This window comes from Miniopterus schreibersii (genome assembly GCF_964146895.1).
Source record: "Miniopterus schreibersii genome assembly, chromosome: 7".
Taxonomy (NCBI): domain Eukaryota; kingdom Metazoa; phylum Chordata; class Mammalia; order Chiroptera; family Miniopteridae; genus Miniopterus; species Miniopterus schreibersii.
In genome coordinates, this window is record NC_138108.1 from 66,547,069 (window position 1) to 66,566,774 (window position 19,706).

General features: G+C 40.6%; 1 protein-coding gene across 1 annotated transcript in view; it reads left to right on the top strand.

Moving 5' to 3' along the window:
* NXPH2 (neurexophilin 2) overlaps positions 1–19,706 on the top strand; it is a 96,593-nt gene that overhangs the window by 42,923 nt on the left and 33,964 nt on the right. The window lies entirely within an intron of this gene.

The window sequence follows — 19,706 nt, forward strand, 5'->3', positions numbered from 1 at the left end:
AAAACAAAAAAGCAGAGAGCCAGCCAGTGTGGCTCAACAGTTGAGTGTCGACCTATGATCCAGGAGATTGAGGTTCAATTCCCGGTCAGGGCACATGCCCAGGTTTCAGGGTCGATCCCCAGCAGGGGGCGAGCAGGAGGCAGCCCATCAATGGCTCTCTCATCACTGATGTTTCTGTCTCTCTCCTTTTTACTTCCTCTCTCTGAGATCAATAAAAATATGTTAAAAAAAAAAACAAAAACCACAGAGGTGCTGTCACAGAAAGCCCTGATCATTAAAGCTGAAAAATACAATTCATGTTGGAAGACTATTTTGAAATACAAGGAACAACTATATACATAGGTTGGTGGGACAAGAATGGGATAAACTCAAGAATAGAAAGCAGTGCATCTACGATGCCAAATAGTACGTAACATAAGCATAGCTAACATTCTTTTGCCCCAAACTTACATTAAAATGATCTGTGAAAAAGAGTTTGTGTTCATGAACTTTACCTAAAATAGTCACAATTTAGCATCTATAAATGAATTATTTGCCTTCAAGTCAATGAACATTTACTCAGTCATATTCATATCATATAAGAAACCACGGCTTTCTGGATTCACCGCCTTTTTCCTTCCTCCCCCAAGGACCCCATATCTATTGGGACATCGTAAAATAGGGTAAAATCTAAGTTCAGAAGATGGGTAGGTATGTGAGTTTGTCTTATCTATTTGAGGGTGCAGAGTCCATTAAACACAAAGCATGAGATGAAAAGCTTAAAAGTCAGTCACAAAATATTTGTAGTGCATCATTTCAAATACCTGCACATTTAAAAACTTGCAGAGGTTTAAAACAGTAAGATTAAAATATTCCAGTAATTAGCTAGCCTCTCAACTCTTTTGTTATGGCTAGACATAATCCATGTTTATGTCTGAGACTACATTTTCAAAGGAAATACAAATTATATTTTAATCATGCCATGCCTTAGCTCATCTTTTTCACTGTTCCCATTTGTTAACACAAAATCGGTGAGTTTTCCATGATTTGGAGCACCAGAAAAAGGGAAGGCTCAGTAATAGAATCAGTGGCAGTCACACCAACTGCTGTTCCCTCGTTGTGTTATGAGAGCCTAGTTCCAAAGAGAGCATGTAGCGTTATGCCTGCTGCAGAATATGCAGTCTGTTGCTGTTTGCTTAATTAATTATAATATTCCTCTTTTTGAGCCACAAACTAATTTGGACAAGAAACACACACATGACCAATTATAGGTGGTGGAGTTCTGCCATTTCACCAAATTACTCTAGTGCTGAAGGAGTCATATATTATGAGCTACTCAATGTTTCTCCCTGGAGAGGCTATGCTCTTCTTAAAAGTAAAAATAACAATAAATAGTATAAGTCCAACCCCAGCCGGTGTCTCAGTTGGTTGGAGCATTGTCCCGTACACCAAAATGTTGCAGGTTCGATTCCTGGTCAGGGCACACACCTAGGTTGCAGGCTTGATCCTGGTAGGGGTGCATTCGGAAGGCAACCGATCGATGTTTCTCTCTCACATTGATGTTCTCTCTCTCTCCCTCCCTCTTCTTTCCTTTCTCTCAAATCAATAACCATCCATGAGTGACTATAAAAAAATAAATAAGTACATAATAAATAAGGGGAAAATGGCTAGGATAAAAGGAACAGGCTTCCAACAGAGAGTAATGATCTGCTGAGCTCTGCCCCACAGAGCCATATAGAATGTTACATGCACTGTTTGTAAATACACACGCACATGCACACACATGCACACGCACCAGCCTGTTCAAGAGCAGTGGTTTGGTGAAGTTAAGTTTGACATGAGTTCATTTCTTGCTGTAGTTTTGTCACATACTGCAAACTCTGAAGTCACGGCTTAGATTGGTGGAAAACAATCATGTTAGGTAGAATGCAATACTCCCTGAAGTTGATAAAAAATTTTATCTACCTAAAGTTGTTCCGGATAAAATATTAGCAAACCATGACATGAATGGCTTAGGCGTACTGGCGAAATCATCCGGGGGCTCAGAGAGCGTAAATAAAGCCAATGACAGAGAATGTACTGGGAGGAAGGGCATCTGAGGCTAGACTGACAAGTACCTTAGACTGTCTCAGCTCAGTGACACTCCAGCTTTAGGACGGAACAGTTGTGAGGCTTGCACGAGAGTTGTGGTTTCTCTTAGTCTTCAAGTATCACCTCTGACAACTGAAAATAATGATAGTCAATGTGAGGCAGTACTATGAGTTCAGCCTGAGAGGGGCAGAGTAAATGTTAGTTTCCCTTTAAGACCTAAGACCTAAGGGCCCTTTTTTTTAAAAAAAAAAAAAAAAAAAAATGTTTTTATTGATTTAAGAGACTGGAAGGGAGAGGGAGAGATAGGAGCATCAATGATGAGAGAGTCATTGATCAGCTGCCTCCTGCACGCCCCCTACTGAGGATCGAGCCCGCAACCCGGGCATGTGCCCTGACCGGGAATCAAACCCTGACCTTCTCGTTCATAGGTTCACCCTCAACCACTGAACCACACCGGCTGGGCACCTAAGGGCGTTTTAGATGCCTTCGCCTAGGAAAAGGCCTGATTCAATGTTTTCCATGGAGACACAGCTAGGAAAGCAGGATACTAAGAAAAATCAAGCCTGCGCCCAAACAGTTGGCTTAGCACTCACTTGGAGAAGAGTGACCTACGGCTTTATCATTGAAAACGAGATTTCAGGGACGGATTTGAACCAAATGACTTGGTTTCTCCTCAAATGCTAGATATCCTGCTAATTACATTTCACCATGGTTTCTCCACCCATTTTTCAGTATTTATCGTGTCAAGTGAATTTTCTTTTTTTCATTGCTTCCTTCTGGAACTAAGTCTTCTGCCACTGATGGTCGTTGCTTTTCAAGGCTTCATTAAATCCACTTGGATTAAAGCTTCGAGCCTGGGGACACACTGTTTGTTTATGTTGCTTGACTGCACTTCCATGTGAAAGCCTTCCATGAGTGTCAGCAGTGCTCTTCTGGAAAAGAAAATATCTCATCTCAAGCAGCTCTTGTCTCTGCTTGCCCTACTGATAGATATAAAATAATGAGGTGCTTAACCTTTTCATTTTTGTTCACCCAGAAAATAAGTCATCAAGGACACAGGAGGCAATAGATAGTAGCTTTATTTTATTGTATTCCTTCTTCCCCGTGTCATTTATATTTTGGGCATCTAACTGATAAGGAGAGAACCTCTGGTGGAAAATCTGAACTCAGATCTGATGTAAGGTTTCCTACTATTCTTTTGCTTTTTTCCTCCTATACCACTCTTGACTACGCTCTGCCTGTGCTGAGAAGCTGGAGAGGCCTGGAGTTGCAGAAGCTAAAGAACCTCAAAAGAAGGTGGAAGGAACTCATGTTTTTGAGCAACAGTCAAATTCTAGGCATTTTACTCACTTTGTTTTATTCTTACAAGTCCAGCCAAAATTCCTTGAGCCAGTGATCACACCGTGGCCATCCATCCATCAGCACATCCTGCCAGCACCACTTTCTAACTATATTCAGAATATAAACACTCCACAGCATCTCAGCCTCGGTGTAGTCCAGGCCTTCTTCATTGCTCCACTGGCTCATTACAGAATCTCTTCACTATCGGAATGATCTCTCCTCCCAAGTCTCCCTATAGCCTGTACTCAACACTGTAGCCCTCAGGATCCTCAGAATGGCTTTCCTTCTCTCTGGTCACTCAGAGGAGATGCTGGCCTGGATGCCTTCCCAGATTACTGGGTGAGTCCCCCGCTGCCTGCGAATCCACTGTGGCCTGACCTGCACCGCCCTCCTGCTCTCATCGCCACCACTTTTCTACTCTGACCATACATGCCTCCTTGATGTTCCCATCCCTGAGCCTAGCTTACTTCCTTGTGCATCAGGGCCTTTGTACTTGCTGTTTTCTAGGCCTATAATTATCTTTTCCCAAAATATCTGTAAAACTTAGTTTCTCGTTTCCTGCAAGTGTGTACCCAAATGGGGCCTTACCAGGGACACCTTCATTGGCCGCCTCATATAAAAAGCAGTTCTTTGTTCCTTTCTATCTCTTTGCACTGCTGTCTTCTTAACTACACATATTGTCTTTGGAAGATATTTGCTTATTGATGCCTCGTCTGCTTCCACTAGTGTATAGATTTCAGGAGTGATGCACCAACAGATGAGATTGAGTCTCTGGGAGAAATTAAGTTATCCATAGTGTAAGTCAGCAGCTAGGCCACACCTTCAGTCTGGCTGTCTCTGCAGCCTGCGCCCTGCTCTCTGCTAAATCAAGCAGCTGATTTTGAAGCAAAAATAGCCATGCTCCATCCATTGCTATTGTGGGTCTGCACACTCAATAAAGACAGAATGTTCAAAGCACCGTGCCCTTTCGTATCTACCTGCTGCATCTAAATCCTGCAGACTTGCAGGTGTTCTCCACTTGCTGACAAGCTTACTCAGGCCTGGAGAATTTTAAGCCTTTGTTACTCTTAAATTTGCAGGAGAGAGAAGAAAGGTAAGACAGCAAGACAGAGCCTAAGATGGGATCCCTTAACTTCCCAGAATTTGTGTTACCTCTCTAGCTATTCAACATACTTTGTTCACTAGCTTTTTCTACACACATTCTATTTCTCCCGTTGTAATGCTTCCTTTGAGATAAAATGACCCTCCTGCCTGCAGTATTACTGCAAAACACTACCTCCAAATTCCCGTAGTCCAGCCTTTCTAGGGTTGCCAGGAGGGTCTTTGTAAAACGTAAACCTTATTTTTTTTTTACTCCATTTTGAAAAACAAAAACTGCTATAACATAACAACCATGTGATTCCTTGACTTAGCCTACTAGCACCTGAGCCCTTTCTAAGTGCATTCCTGTGTGCCGCCCAACCGTCTTCTCAGCCTTCCCCACTCTGGCAGCCTTTAATTTCACATACAGAAGTATTTAGTAATGCCTGCCATATGTCATTAACTTTCACATTTACATACTTTTTCTTACTCCTGATACTAACATACTACCTTCTCTGCCCTATTTCTGCCTGTTATGCATTTCTGATTGTCATTTAATATCTAGCATCTATTGAGAGCCCACTATGTGTCAGGCATTGTTCGAGGTGCTCTTTATATCGGTTACTGCTCTCAGCAGCCCTACTCCTCAGCATTTTTATCCATATTTTACAGATAAAGGAGTTGAAACTAAGAGAGCCCAGGATCTCATGACCAGACAATGGGAGCACAGGGATCCGAGCCACATTTCTTGCCACAGTGCCAGTGCATCTAATCGTCCCGCAGTGCTGGGCACCACGCATCTGGCCCTGATCATATCATATGACTATACCTCCCCCCGAGAGCTGCAAGCCCCTCACTAACAGAGCATCTTGTTTTCCTTTGTAGCTACAGTGACTCAGTGACCTGGGTCGTCAATTTTGCAGTTATATAAATAGGATTAATTGTCTGTGAAAAAGACCATGACTGGGAATTACACCCTCACACCCACAGTCTTGAGCAGTCAGCTCCCACTCTTGACCATGTGGCCGTGCCCCTCACCATCCGTCCAAAGCTGTCTGAGGAGTGCCCACGCTTCACTGAATTTTGTTCATTCAGTTTATGGTAGCCACAGGCGTGTGAACACAGTGGTCCGTAGCACCCGTGTTTTGTGCGGTCCGCCGGCGAGGAAGTTTGCGGGCCTGCTTGTTTTCTGTTCGGGAGGATTTTGTTTGTGCATGAAGCTGAGGTTCGCTGTCATTGCCTGTGCTCTTCAGTCAACAGGAAACTGCTCTGCCTTGTCCTTCCCCTGGTGGAAACGACCTCTGCTGGTTTCCCCGTATGGCCTTCTTATTTAAAAACTTTTATTACACTAAAAATACATGCTTCGTGTAATCCCCCCCAGATTCAGTAGACTTATTTTTGGACTGGATTGGATAATTTGAAAGTTCATATGGAAAAATAAATGCAGGACTTCTCAAGCATATAAAAGGAAGAAAGAATAATGAAGCAGTACAGGTGGCACCAGACATTCAATTTACCTTAAAGCTATTGTAATAAAAAGTGCTATTTGCACAAGAAAAAGCAAATAGAACAGTGGGATAGAATCAATCAAGAAGCATATATAAAAAAGGTGGGAAATTGCTGTATGATCATGAGAGCGTTTCCATTCCATAGGAGAGAGCTTATTTAATAGATTATATTGGCATGATTTGGCTACCAAAACAAAAACTACTTTGAATTTTAATAATAGACTTAAGCATTTAAAGTTTTAAATGTAGAAGGAATAATAACATTCCTAAATGTAGAGGAAATAATAACACCGTAGATTTACATTTTTTGATTTGTTACAACACTTATTACCTTTGTCATTTAAAAGTACAGAATTTATTTTAAAAGTAATATTTACACATTATGTATTACTATTCCTAACATTAAAACAATTCAGACACTTTAAAAGTGAATACTGCGGGACTCCTTTCTTCCCCCAGTACCTCAGTTTATAGTTTCTCCTCTTTGTTATTTTTACGTGCATGTATATATACACATGCACACAGATACATATATGGTGTTTTTACCGTAACGGGAATGACACCCTATTATTTTGCAAACTCTGCAGTGGTTTTTTACATTAAACATATCATTGTGGACAACCTTCCACAGAAATATATATTGATGAATCTCATCCTTTGCAGAGGCTAAACAGTATTTCATTATATGACTCGACATCAATTTAAGTAATCCTTTATTCATAAGGGATGTCTTTATATATTTTTACAAGTCAAGTCATAAGAAGGGTCAAAAGTGAAAAGTCAGACTGCCTCCTACTGTATTTCCAATATTTCCCCCCAGGAATGAATACATAAAACATTTTTGCAATGTAGTTCTTCTGGGCTTACCATTACAATTTAAGGTACATTTTCCTCTTTTGTGTGTGTGTGTGTGTGTGTGTCTGTGTGTGTTTCAACTTTAGAGAGTAGTTATTGGCTCTGATATGGACACTGCGATCTAATGAGTTTCTACCATGCCTCCCTCCCCTCTAGTTCCCTTCGTCTGCTATCCTGTGACTGATTATGTATTCCATGTTTAGTGTATAGGTTAATGCAAAGCTTTTAACCTAAATTTGAGAGGCATCAATGAGGTTATGCTCTTATAAATATTTACTACAGAACCAAGTTAACCTATTGGATTTTGAGACAAAGAAATACAATATTAACACACTGATTTCCAGCCACTCAGAGGACACTGCTCCAAGCATGAAGGTCCGGTGGTTTTCTTTTAATTAATTTTGAGTTTCCTTCTCTTAAGTCACTTTAGCTGCTACTCTTATGGTTCATGATGTGCCCTTTTGAAATTATTTCTTTTTTGTTTGATCTGCTGGAGAGTAATGTTTTTGGAGAACTTATGACAGTGATAAACTTCCTATGAATTTGTATGATTGAAAATGTTACACAAAATTATAGTTTAAATATGGAATTCTAAGTTCCTAGTCATTATCCTAGCCAGGTTTTTTTGACAGTCTTTGTACCTTTGAGGTTTAGTGTCCATTGTTGCTGCTGAAAAATCTGCTGTTAATCATATCCTCCTTCCTTTATAGGAGACCCATTTTGTTTCTCTTTCTGCAGATTTTTCATGTTGTCTTGACAGAAATGTCAACAGAGCCTGTCTAAGCATGGATCTTTTTCCACCTACCTCACATAGCCTTAATGAGATCTTCAGTGTGAAGGATCTCCTATTTCTTCAGGCTGGAATATTTTTATTCTTTTTTTTTTAATTTTTATTCTCCCTCTTCCCTGTCTTCTTCTCTTGCAACTTTTTTTAGTCAACTACTGAAACTCTTATACCCATTCTCCATATTTTTAAACTTTCTCTTTTATTTCTTGTGTCTTGTTGTTTTGAGTTCTTGGAAATTTCTTTGCTTGAGCCTCCCAATCAACAACTTGGTTTTTTAACGCTATTGTAACATGTGGTCCATTGAATTTTCTATTTCCAGAATCATATTTTAATTTCCAAAAATTCTTTCTTGTTTGATAAGTGCAACAGCCTAATTTCTCTAAGGATAATAGGATTTTTTGGGTCATTTTGGGTCCATTTTGTTTCCTTGTGCTTTGCTTCTGTTAATCTTGTGCTGCCTGTTCATATTTGTGAATTGTATAGGTTGACCTAAGGTGCCATTCTTGCCGTCAGTATTGTTGCAAGTTCTTCAGGTGATTCGCAGGTGGGGTATAGGCCTAGGAGTGTCTCTGCTGAATAATAGGGCAGATATATGATTATGTACATGCCTCTTCCCTTTGTCTTCTTTCATCTAATAATATGCCCTGTAGATATTTTTCTTATCAGTATAGAAAAAGCTCCTCCTTTATTAGAGCTTCATAGCACAGGTATCCCCTGCTTTTTCAAAGTTCATGTTACACCACTTCGCTTTTATAAGACCTACATCAGTACTAGTTTTCACTTACCAATCCAAAGAGAACTTTTCACTTTTACAAAAAAGACAAAAAGTTAAAATAGCGTTGAACATTTGTTTTGCATGAACCCATACAGAAGCAGTGCGCACCCCAAGCAGCAAGAATGGCGCCCCCAAGCCCCTTTCCGGAGAACTACACTCAGAATCAAGCACCATAGCTTTGAACTGTGTCTGTGAGCATCTGGGCTTTATCTCGATTTATTTTGTGCACCTGTTAGCAGGATGCATCCTAAGATAATTGCTCCTTCACTTTATGCCATTTCAGTTTAAGACAGTTTTCATAGAAACACTCTACCTTTGAATTGTGAGGGAACCTATATTCCATTGTGTGGATGTACCATAATTATTTATTTCCTTATTGATTTGAAACACCTGAGTGTTTTCAAATATTAGAGCAAGGAATCCTTTCCTCTAATGCTGTAATAAATAATCTTATCCATCATTTTCTACATGTCCAGTTATACCCACAAGATAAGTCCTCTGAAGACTGAATGCTGGCTAAAAAGTTAAATGTATTTTTAATTTTGATAAATATTGACGAATTGCCCTTCAACTTACACATGATAAAATAGCTCCAGAAAGGTGAGGTGACTTGATTGTAGATATGTAGCAAGCTTATGCCAGTATAAGGAATAGAACATTGCCCTGTGACATTCAGTCCAGTATTTCTTCCACTGCTTTCACTTCTTTCGCTATGTTCTGTGAGCAGGGGCCATAGCGACGCCAGGCAATTTGGTGGTATCTTGGATAATCCGGATCACCAGGGACTATTCAGGATATCAGGAATCAGAGTCTGGAAAAGAAATACCTACCTCCCATTCCCCATGCCCTCATCGAAAAAATAAAAGGAGATATATATATACGAAGACAATGCAGCAATGATTTGAAGATAATGCAAAGCAAAATAAAAATGAAGTTAGCACTGGGCCAGAAAGTTTAAGGAAATTTTGGAGAGAAACAGCAGGAGAGGAAAAACTACAGCCAGAAACACTGGAGATTTAGAGTTGAATTTGATTTTCAAATTCGATTTGAAAGCAGTTCTTCCCAGGATAGCTTCCAAAGAAACTCCAAGTACAGGGTCAATTAAGAAAAAGCCAGGAGGAGATCACCAGGCAGACGTCAAGATTTTTAAGTTAAGACTTCAATTTAGAATAGCCAGTTTAGCTGCTTCCCTGGCTTTTCCCTCGCCAATACAGAGAAGCGCGGGAAGTTTGGGCCCTTATGTTGTTCTGTCGTCTATAAATCGTGGCTGATGAGATTGAGGGGGTTCTGGTGAGTGTACTGACCTGAGAGAAACAGAGCTTTAGGTCACCCTAGACCTCCATTTCCGAGAGCGAGGGGAGACCTAAAGGGAGCCGCTCTGGCAACAAATAGCAGCAGGAACACCCTCTACCCCCAGAAGAAGGTCCTTCTTCCTTGATGGCTGTGGGATCCCCAGCCTCCTGTCTGCTCCAAGCCAGCGTGCCCTGCCTGCAAGCCTGCCTGTCACCATGTCCGAGCACTGTCACAGATGTGTTCTGCCCTCCAGTCCAGAAGAGAAAGTGTTTGGTGAGCCAGCCTGCGCCAGGGATGTGTCACTTTGTTACAACTCATGCAGCTATGCACATAAAATTCGTGCAAAATATACATCATAACAACGCCCCAAGCAATTCGAAGTGGCAGTCAGGATTGAGAAACCCTGTTCTAAACAACTGAACCGAATAGTTGCATATGTCTAGTGTAAAATAACCTCTGCTCTTTTAAAATTGAGTTTCGAGTGACAAATGGAATTCTAAACCTACTTAACAGGCAACAGCTTTTGTGCCACGAGAGCTATCGGCTTATAGTTGATTATAACAAATATACAGGACCTCGAATAAAAACCAAAGTGACTGTAGTGCGCCTACTATGAAATAGATTCTTTTCAGCATGTTTAGATGAATTTCCAGAGTTGATAAAACATCAACATCTCCTTCACTGATTTAAAAAAACCTGTATTTTGCTTCAAACTTTACTTCCAGGTATTTATTTTCTTTTACTTCCAGGTTTTATATCTCCTTTTTGTCATTGGAATTTCACTATGATCTGTCCACTCATGGAATTGTTTTACTCATCCTATTTGGAATGGTATTTGTAGATTAATGTCATTCATCAGTTCTGGAATATTCTCAGATATTGCCTCCTCACATATTTCTTCTCCATTTTCTCTCTTCTTTCCTTCTGTAATTTTAATTAGACATATGCTAGAACTTTTCATTTGCTTCATATTTTTTAACTTTTTAAAACATGTTCCCATCTTCTCATCTCTCTATGCTGAAATTTTCTCCAGATCTCTTTCTGTCACCAAATGGCTCTTTTGCCTTTTTCTTCCCAAAAATATTTTCTGTTTTTAGAGTTTCTATTTGATTCTTTTACAAATGTATATGACCATTCTTGGTAATTCCTTGTTTTTTAGTTTTATTCCAATAGTTTTTTTAAGCTGTTCACACACAACTATTCTACATTCTATGTCGGACAGTTCCAGTCTCTATGGTCCTTAAGGATCTAAATCTGCCCCTTGTCATTTTCTGTGACTCTCACTCCTGGAGCTTGCCTTCTCTTGAGCTTGGTGGTCTCTGATAACAACCTTTTTGTTTGTTCTTCATCTATAAGGACCCTGAAGGGATGCTTCCCTTAGGAGAGTGTTTGGATTTGCTTCTGTTGTGAACTAACAGTCTGCACCAACCTGGGACTATTTGGTCTAAGAATCACACTTCAACACAGGATTCTCAGGCTCAGCTCACCTGTTGTTGCTGGCCCACAGTTCAATATCTAACTTACTGCACTACTATAGGCATAAGACCTCAAGACAACCCTGTTCTTCCCCTTTACCCCCAGTCCTGAGCAGCTCATGGTTGAGTTTTTATGATCATCAGAAAGCATGTCCTAACTCGGATCTTCTATACATTAAGAGGGTTCCTCACAGAAACACTGGTCCACCATATTGCTGGAAGCAGTTATCTTTTTTATTCTTTTAAGGAGAGAACCCACTCTTTTTTTTTTTTACCCCACAACCTAGGTATGTGCCCTGACCAGGAATCCAACCCACCACCTTTTGGTGTACAGGACAATGCTCCAGGCAACCAAGCCACACTGGCCAGGGCTGCAGGCAGTTATCTTTATGAAATGTTCTGGGACAATGAGTGATTGTATCAAAAGTCAGTGAGCATAGGACAAAAGAAATTGTTTGATGAATTAGGATAAACTGTAATCAGCTGTATATCATATTAATATAGTGAAATTAAGTTTCTTTCTGATCTCTTTTGTATTAGCCCAACATCTCTTTTCTTAACAACTCTAATTAATTCCTAAATTAATTTGCGTAGCCACAATGTTTTATGGATTTTCATTAAAAGTGTGAGAAAAAAATGTGCTAATAAGCCTTTTACTTTGCAACTAACTTGACTGGCTCTGTTGCACATATGTAAAGCTTTCTCCAATTTTCTGTGTTTCTCTGGGTAAAGGAGTCACAGAGCAAATGCATGAACAATTTGGGAAAAAAAAAAAGTATCAGCACCTGTCTACCTACCTACCTATCTGTGTATATTGCATATGTGTATGCCTTTAGATGTTATAATAGTTGCCATGAAGTAAAGTTGTTTTAGGACATGGTTTAATTTCTTTTAGGTTCTAGACTTTTGTTCTTGTGCTATCTTGCATAATTGTATTGAAACGAATTAGGTAATTTGATGGGAAGACATAGTGAAAGTAAAGAAATTCAAATGACTTAACACCATTATGTCAGAGGTGGATCTAGTCCTTCAGTACCTCACCACTTACTTTTATCAGGTTATTAGCAGCAACGTGCTTTATTTCCGATTTGTGGGAAAGTAAACACAGCCTACTCCCTGCCTCTGTGTTTAGAAGAGTCCAGCACTCACCTTGCATATCATCTTCAAAAAGTCTTCAAGACTCTTCCTGACATGCTGGGACCAGGGGAGTCTTATATTTATGTGAGAAGGGTTACTTAATTTCTAGGGCTTCAGTAAAATCCATGAAGGTCAGCAAAGTGAGCTCATATCCAACATCAAGTGGGGTTCATGACAAGCATGTAATAAATAGTTGAATGAGTAAAAAAAAAAAAGAATGAATGAATCTTTTAAAATAAGGAGCCAATAATACAAAACAATCATACAACTACTGATCTAATGGGGAGATTTTTTTTTTTATATTTAGCATGCACCAAAACCATCACATACATACACATACAGCAAGACAGAAGCCGAAGAGAAAATAAATTTATTTTATTTTATTGCAAATTCTGAGGCCAGAAATAGTTTAAGTGAGTGATTTATTACATTTGGACATACATTCAAACTCTTACACTTTTATAACAACAAGAAAAGAAAAAAAAAGAAGTTATCACTGATTTTCTGGCCAGTTTTGCTCCACTAATTGTATTTTTTAACATAATTTGAGAGTGGTGCACTGAATAAGAATGTACCAAAAGAAACTAAAATTTATCTTGTGAGGCGATAAGAATCAGTGTCGGGGGATTGTTTGGTAATTCACACTGAAAGCAGAAAGCTTCGATAAGAAACACATTGGATTCCCCTGCTGGCTGCATTGGATCTGTGTGAAACAAGGGGCTGAGAAGGATCCCCTGGGCCCACGGTGTCTCAGTCCTATTGTCTGGGCCCGTGGGCCAGTCACAAAACATGCATCATGATAGCATTTCTCCCGGGATCCTGGACAGATGGAGATTGCGCTTGCACCAATTTTGCAATATTTTTTAAAAAGGTTTCTATAATTGGATTTGAGTGTAGTTAAAGCCAGTCTTTAGAAAGCGTTTTCTATTTCTTGTGTTTTCCTTTCCCATTCATTTTGTGTTCCTCATTGAAATCAGGAGATAAATACTAAGCACACCCGATAACCCAACACCATGCTGCAAAGCTGTGAGGGAAATTTACTCGGTTTTTCTTTCATCTCCCTTCCTTTGAAGGCTTCTAAAGATGGCCAAAGAAGAAAATAAACTGTTAACTCCCAATGTTTAAGTGTCCCATTTCAGACTTGTTCGGGTCAGCAATACAGCCGAGAAAATTCAGCACGCTCTCCTGCAACTCTGAGGCCTCCAGTTAAAGGAGGACCCCGGTCAGATGGGCAGCAGTCAAGGGCCCAGGCCTGGCTCTAACGTAGAACTAGCTGGCAGGGTGGGAGCAGATCCCCAAGGCCTCCCAGTCCACTCCACAACCACCTATTTAAGGCCTGGATGCATTTGGATAATTTATTTACTTTTTTTTTCCATTCAGAGCATTTTCATGAACAACCAACATTTAAAATTGTCTCAAGGCAATCACTAATGGTATACTTAACTGACAAAGGAAGAATTGGAGGGAATTTATCACAGAATATTTATTAGGGTAGTCTCTGGTTGTTCCTTTTTCAATAGTGCTGGCTGAGTACCTGCTGTGTTGGTAGGCCATGCAGGAAGATACACTTAGACACATCTGCAGTGGTTGAACTTGATCTGGGGATAAATCACAGACAGCATGCTGCTGCAGATTTGGGGAAAATTAAAACTACACTCAAAGGCTGCTGAATGTCTCAAGGAGTGTATGGGGTGGGGATGGGGAGGGAGGTGTAAAGTCATGGTGAATTATATTTTGGCTGTATGGAGTACAGTGGAATTGTCAGAGAGGCGTCTGCCCAAAGAGTAGGGAACTCCAGAGTCCAGTGCCCGCTGGCCTAAGAAGACGAGCAGTTCAGACCGTATGACAGAAATCCCCAGTTTGGCTCATCAAGCCAGCAACTTGTTTCATTCTACACTCACTTAATATTCTGATTATAAATTGGCTTCTCAGTTAAGTCTATCCATTAGGGAGATACTCTTCTACTCATGTGACATGCATGCCTCTATCCAGTAAGTTGTAGCTGTCATTGTAAATTAATTAATGTAATGGCATTCTGCAATGTGTGCGTGCGTGCGTGCATACACACACACACACACACACACACCCTGCGCACACGTGCACATCAGTTCCATGGTCTCAGGTAATGTGTATCCATTCCTAAGAAATAATTCTACCCAGCATACATTGTTCAAAGCCAGGTTCCCCACCTACCAACCTGTGGATTTGGAACCTGACATTAGTGAATGCCTCAAGGTGACCTGATTGAGATCATTAGCAGCCGGCCATCTGCCCTCTTCTAGTGACATCCTGAGCTCACTAAATGCTTTTAAATCAAGCTAAAACATAAACCAAATGCTACAAACCATGCAAGACCAGCAGAGGATATACATTTCATTTCTAGCTTCAGTCACCTAGGAAACTCTATCTTTGAACAAAACGTAGAGGTTCATTAGGCAAAGGGCCTTTGTGAATGGGAACCCAAAGGCCAAGTTATAAGCCAGATGCAGGGGACAAGCACAGCCTGGGCAGGCAGGAGCTGCTGGGAAATAGTGGGAGATAGGGTGGGAAGGTGGTTTGGGCGATCGTTGGGAGCCGGAACTGCTCAAATGAGGTGTTTGGATCATATTGAGGAGGGACTATGGAACAATTGAAGGGTTTGAGTAAAAGAATTTGTGCTGGAAGAGCTATTCTACGATTCAGTTGACAAGATGGATTCTACTGAGGTGCAGTTTAGAGGCAAATAGACAAGTTTGGACAGATGGGAAGCTATTGCGATGAGATAGCTATGTCCTCAGGTAGGATGGAGCTGGATAGAGGATTGAAGGGAAAGTATAAGTTCTAGCAAAGGTGTGAAGGCAATTTCTACTGAAATGTCCGTTAATTAGTCAGCCTCCTTTCTCTGGCTAAGATTTTTAAATAGAATTATGCCAGCTGTAGGACAGCACTGTGCCATATCAAAGTCAAAAGGAACATCTTACCTCATTTCAATAAGCGAACTGGCTCTAGGAAGATGGCAGTAAGATGAATGTTAACTAAGGAGCCAGGGACAGAAATGCTAAATGGCCCAAGGGAGGTCAGGCAGAAGCTGAGGAAGGGAGGTGGCAGATGGCTACTGGATAGTGTAGGGCCTGGTGGTTTCCATGAGCTAGAGTCTGAGAATGAGCGAATGAAGCTGTGTTAGTGAGAGTAATCGGCCTGAGGCATAGACACAGAGGTCGTAGTGAGGGGCATCTCAGGGAGGAATTGTAAGTGTGGGGCTGGTAATAAACTATAACAGCTTATAGTAAAACTTATCTCATAGAGTCTGAGGTGGAGTTAGGATGCCAGGTAACTTGAACTAACCACTAACCACTCTGCTGGGGTCTTAAGGTCAGCTGCATATTGGAACTCGTGTACATTGCTGTTGGGCATGTAAAATGGTTCATTTGCTCTGGAAAAGCTCGGTGGTTCCTAAGAGAGCTAAACACAGAATTACCATATGATCCAGCAATTCCACTTCTAGGTATGGAAAAACAAGAAAATTGAAAAGAATCGAAAACGGGGATTCAAACACATACTTGTACACTAATGTTGGTGAAGAATTTATTTACAATAGCCAAAGGTGGAAATAACCCAACAGTCCATCAGTAGATGAATGGTACATACGTACAATTAAGTGTTATTCAGCCATGAAAAGGAATGAAATTCTTATATATGTTATACATGGATGAATCTTGAAAACATTATGCTAAGTAAAATAAGCCAGGAACTAAAGGGCAAATAGTGTATGAACCCACTTAATATAAAATATCCAGCCTAGTTCTATAAAATATTTATACATTTTGTTTATAAAATACAGGATAGGGCAAAAGGAGGTTTACAGTTGTTTGTATGGAAAATAATACAATAATTTAAAAATAATAAGACAGGAATAAACTCTGTGTTTCTCATACAACTGTAGACCTACTTTTGCCCCACCCCATGTATAACCTTCATGGAGCCAGAAGTAGGTTAACAGGGCCTTGGGGTGAATGGGGAGCTACTGCTTAATGGTTACAGAGTTTCCGTTCGGGGTGATGAAAGTTCTGGAAAAAGATAGTAGTGATGGTTGCAGAACAACATGAATGTACTTAATGCTGTTGAATTCTACCCTTAAAAGTTATTAAAATGGTAAGTTTTATGTATATTTTGCCACAATTTAAAAATAGTTTTAAGAAAGAGAGGCTGCAAAGACTGCTTGTAGGGTTAAGAGAACGAGAGAAAATGCAGGTGAGCCTGCGAGTTCCTGAGGCCCTCTGTCTCCCCCTCGGGGATGCCGGGCCCCCAGCCGCTCCTGTTGCCCTGCGAGGGTGGCCAGGCCGCTGTGCGACCTCGTTCCCCTCAACCGGAGCTGCCAGCCCACGTCCCTGCAGCCCCCAGAGACTCCAGAGGCAGCCCTGGGGGTCTGAAGAGCTCCATCGTTGACTGGAGTGAGCTCCACTGCCCATCCTGCTGCTAGAATACACGCAGGGACCGGGGGAATATGGGAAGTTCTGCTTTCAGCAGCTTCGTGGTTGCTAGAGCACCAGAGAACACAGCTTTTGCTGTCATAATCTGTCTAAATTTAAAAGCTCAATTGTTTTTGTTTCAGATTGGCCTGTGTGTGCGTGGACACGGCCTCGGTTTGTGGGCAGAGAGTATATTTTGTCAACACGGGGAGAATGAATCAGAGTTTTTTGTTATCTGAACCAGCCCTCGTTTTCAGTCTTGATTTGATAAATGCTCTCCAGCCTTTGAGTCAAGGAGAGGTTGGAATCCCACCACTTAATTGTATGTTTTCCAGTTCACGGTAGTGGTTAACTTTTCTATAACTTGTCTCCTTAATTCAGAACAGCATTCAAAGAATAACAAGCCCTCTACCTCACCTTTGTTTGGGCTTATTTCTAGACCGCTGTGTGGAGTATTCAGGACTAAAAAACATTTATGGTCTTTCCAGAATTTTCAGTAAGTTTGTGAAGGGGGATAATTGTCTCAAATTTTGTTAGCGATTTTCAGCCCAATTGTTCGAAGGAGGATTTAATATTTTTTCAGTGAATGCAGCATTAATTTGCATATTAAATTGCATTACATCTGCCTCCATTAAGGAAATTATTTTTAGATTTGGGCAATCAATATAGTCTTTTGCAATATTAAAATCCTGATGCAAGAAACAATGCTGGTGCAATTGTGCATTCAGATACTTTCCGAAACATCTTAATTCGTCTGTGCTCATTCTTTGCTCAAGTCTGGGTTCTTGGCTTTGGTGATAGTTGCGAAGTTGTTTGTGTGCACAAGGACGGCTGGGGAAAACAGCAGCTGTTTTTGTTGTGTGTTTTTGCAGATAGGCATTCCTTGTGGTCCTATGCCAGAAAAAGACTGGAATTCTCTGATTTAAACAGGTTTATTAAATGCCCTGTGTATTAGGCTAAATGCAATTGTGGCCGAGACAGGCACAGCGCCACGCATGAGGCTCCGCCGGAAGACAGCCTGGCACCTTGGGACAGCCAGAGTTGTGACTGCAGTCACAAATCATCCCAGTCAAGAAGAAACGGAGGGAGTATGTGTAGTAATCAGCTTGGCTGCCCAGGGAGCCTTCTGACAAGGTCAGATTTTAAAAGGGCAGACGCAAGTCTTATTAAATTAGCTGATATGAGACTCAGAGACCGGGGGCGGGGGGGAGACGTTGCCTGACAGCATTCAAAAGGATCTCAGCAGGCTGGAATGATAGGCCAAATCCACAAAGAAGAAAGTTAAAAGGGATCATTTTGTCTGGTACTTGGATATAAAAAGAACACCACCACCACAGAGTGGAGGGCATATGATTATCAGGTATGGAACAGTTTTAGTTGAAATAAACTGAAGTTGCCTGGCTGTCATGGCTCAGTGGTTTAGCATTGACCTATGAACCAGGAGGTCACAATTCTATTCCCGGTCAGGGCACATGCCCCGGTTGCAGGGTCATCCCCAGTAGGGGGCGCTGCAGGAAGGAGCCGATCAATGACTCTGTCATCATTGATGTTTCTCTCTCTCTCTCTCTTTCCCTTCCTCTCTCTGAAATCAACAAAAAAATATTTTTTAAAAGAAAAGAAAGAGAGAAACTGAAGTTGTGAGTCATCAGTATGGAGAAAGCTTTCTGGATGTGCATAAGCTTTCCAGAATGCTTACGGAAGCCCAGACTGTATTAATAGACTGTGGCATTTAGTAAAAGAAAAATGATAGCATAAAACATTTGCAGGCAATATACCCAGATAGATGTCAAGCACATGCTCTTTTGGGTTGGATGACTGTTTTTGAGATCCCATTTCCAGCTCATTATGTAGGAAAATCTCTTTAGGAGTGATTTAGTATAAAAATATCAAATGTACATTACACTTTGTTAACTTGAACTATGAATGTTCAACCTTCCACAGAGTTTTTGGTGTAGGATGAAGCCTTTTTCTTTGAGGGTGGAACTGACCTTCAGTCAGAACACTCTGGAATGGCCGTCTCTGTGGTTCCTGACTGGCCGCCATTCTCATTGGTGAGATGTGTGTTCTGATTGGTTATAACAATATTTGGAATATCATCCCAGGGGTTATGGGTCGCCTGACTGGACTTTTTCATTTTTTCATTTGAATAAACCCCACCCTTAATGAATTATCTAAGATTACTAGCTTCTTTTTTTTTAACGAAGCAAGTACTTGAAGGTATCTTCCAATCAATCGAAATCTTTCTAGAATTTCTACAGTTTTCTCCTTTTACAATTTTCTTGCTCTTACTTGTTTCAATAGCATTATTTTAAGACTTATCTGCAACAAGTTTCTCCAACCATTCAACTTAATTTTCATATAAATGATAACTTTCTTTTCTCATATTTCATCAGCTTATGTAATATTTTATTAAATATTCATGTAATATTTTATTAAATTATGTAATATTTTATTATAACTAGCAGAAACAGGATGGGAACAAACAGCTGTCTCACATACAGCTCAGGAGACGTGGTGGGTACTAGAGAAGAGCCCACTAGCGGTGAGCAGTCGGTGTACAGTGAAATAGGATGTAATCAGAGTGAAGTCACCAGGATGGTTATGAGAATTGAAAGGTGGCTTATGATTGAAGCAAGCAGAGCCATTTAGTCTAAAAAGGGGTTGAGTCAATGATATGATTGTCTTAAGCAGTTGAAAGGTTTATTATATGGAAGACTCTCTAGGACGAGAGGGGGAGAGAGAGAGAGAGAGAGAGAGAGAGAGAGAGAGAGAGAGAGAGAGAGAGAGAGAGAGAAAGAGGGACAGAGATCATAGGCCTTTGAGTAAAGTTATAGAAAGACAAATTTCACCTCATACCAGTATGAGTTTTAATAAATAATTTAAAGATGACATGGGCTCTCTTAGCAATGATGGTGGAGAGCAAATGCAGGATATTTT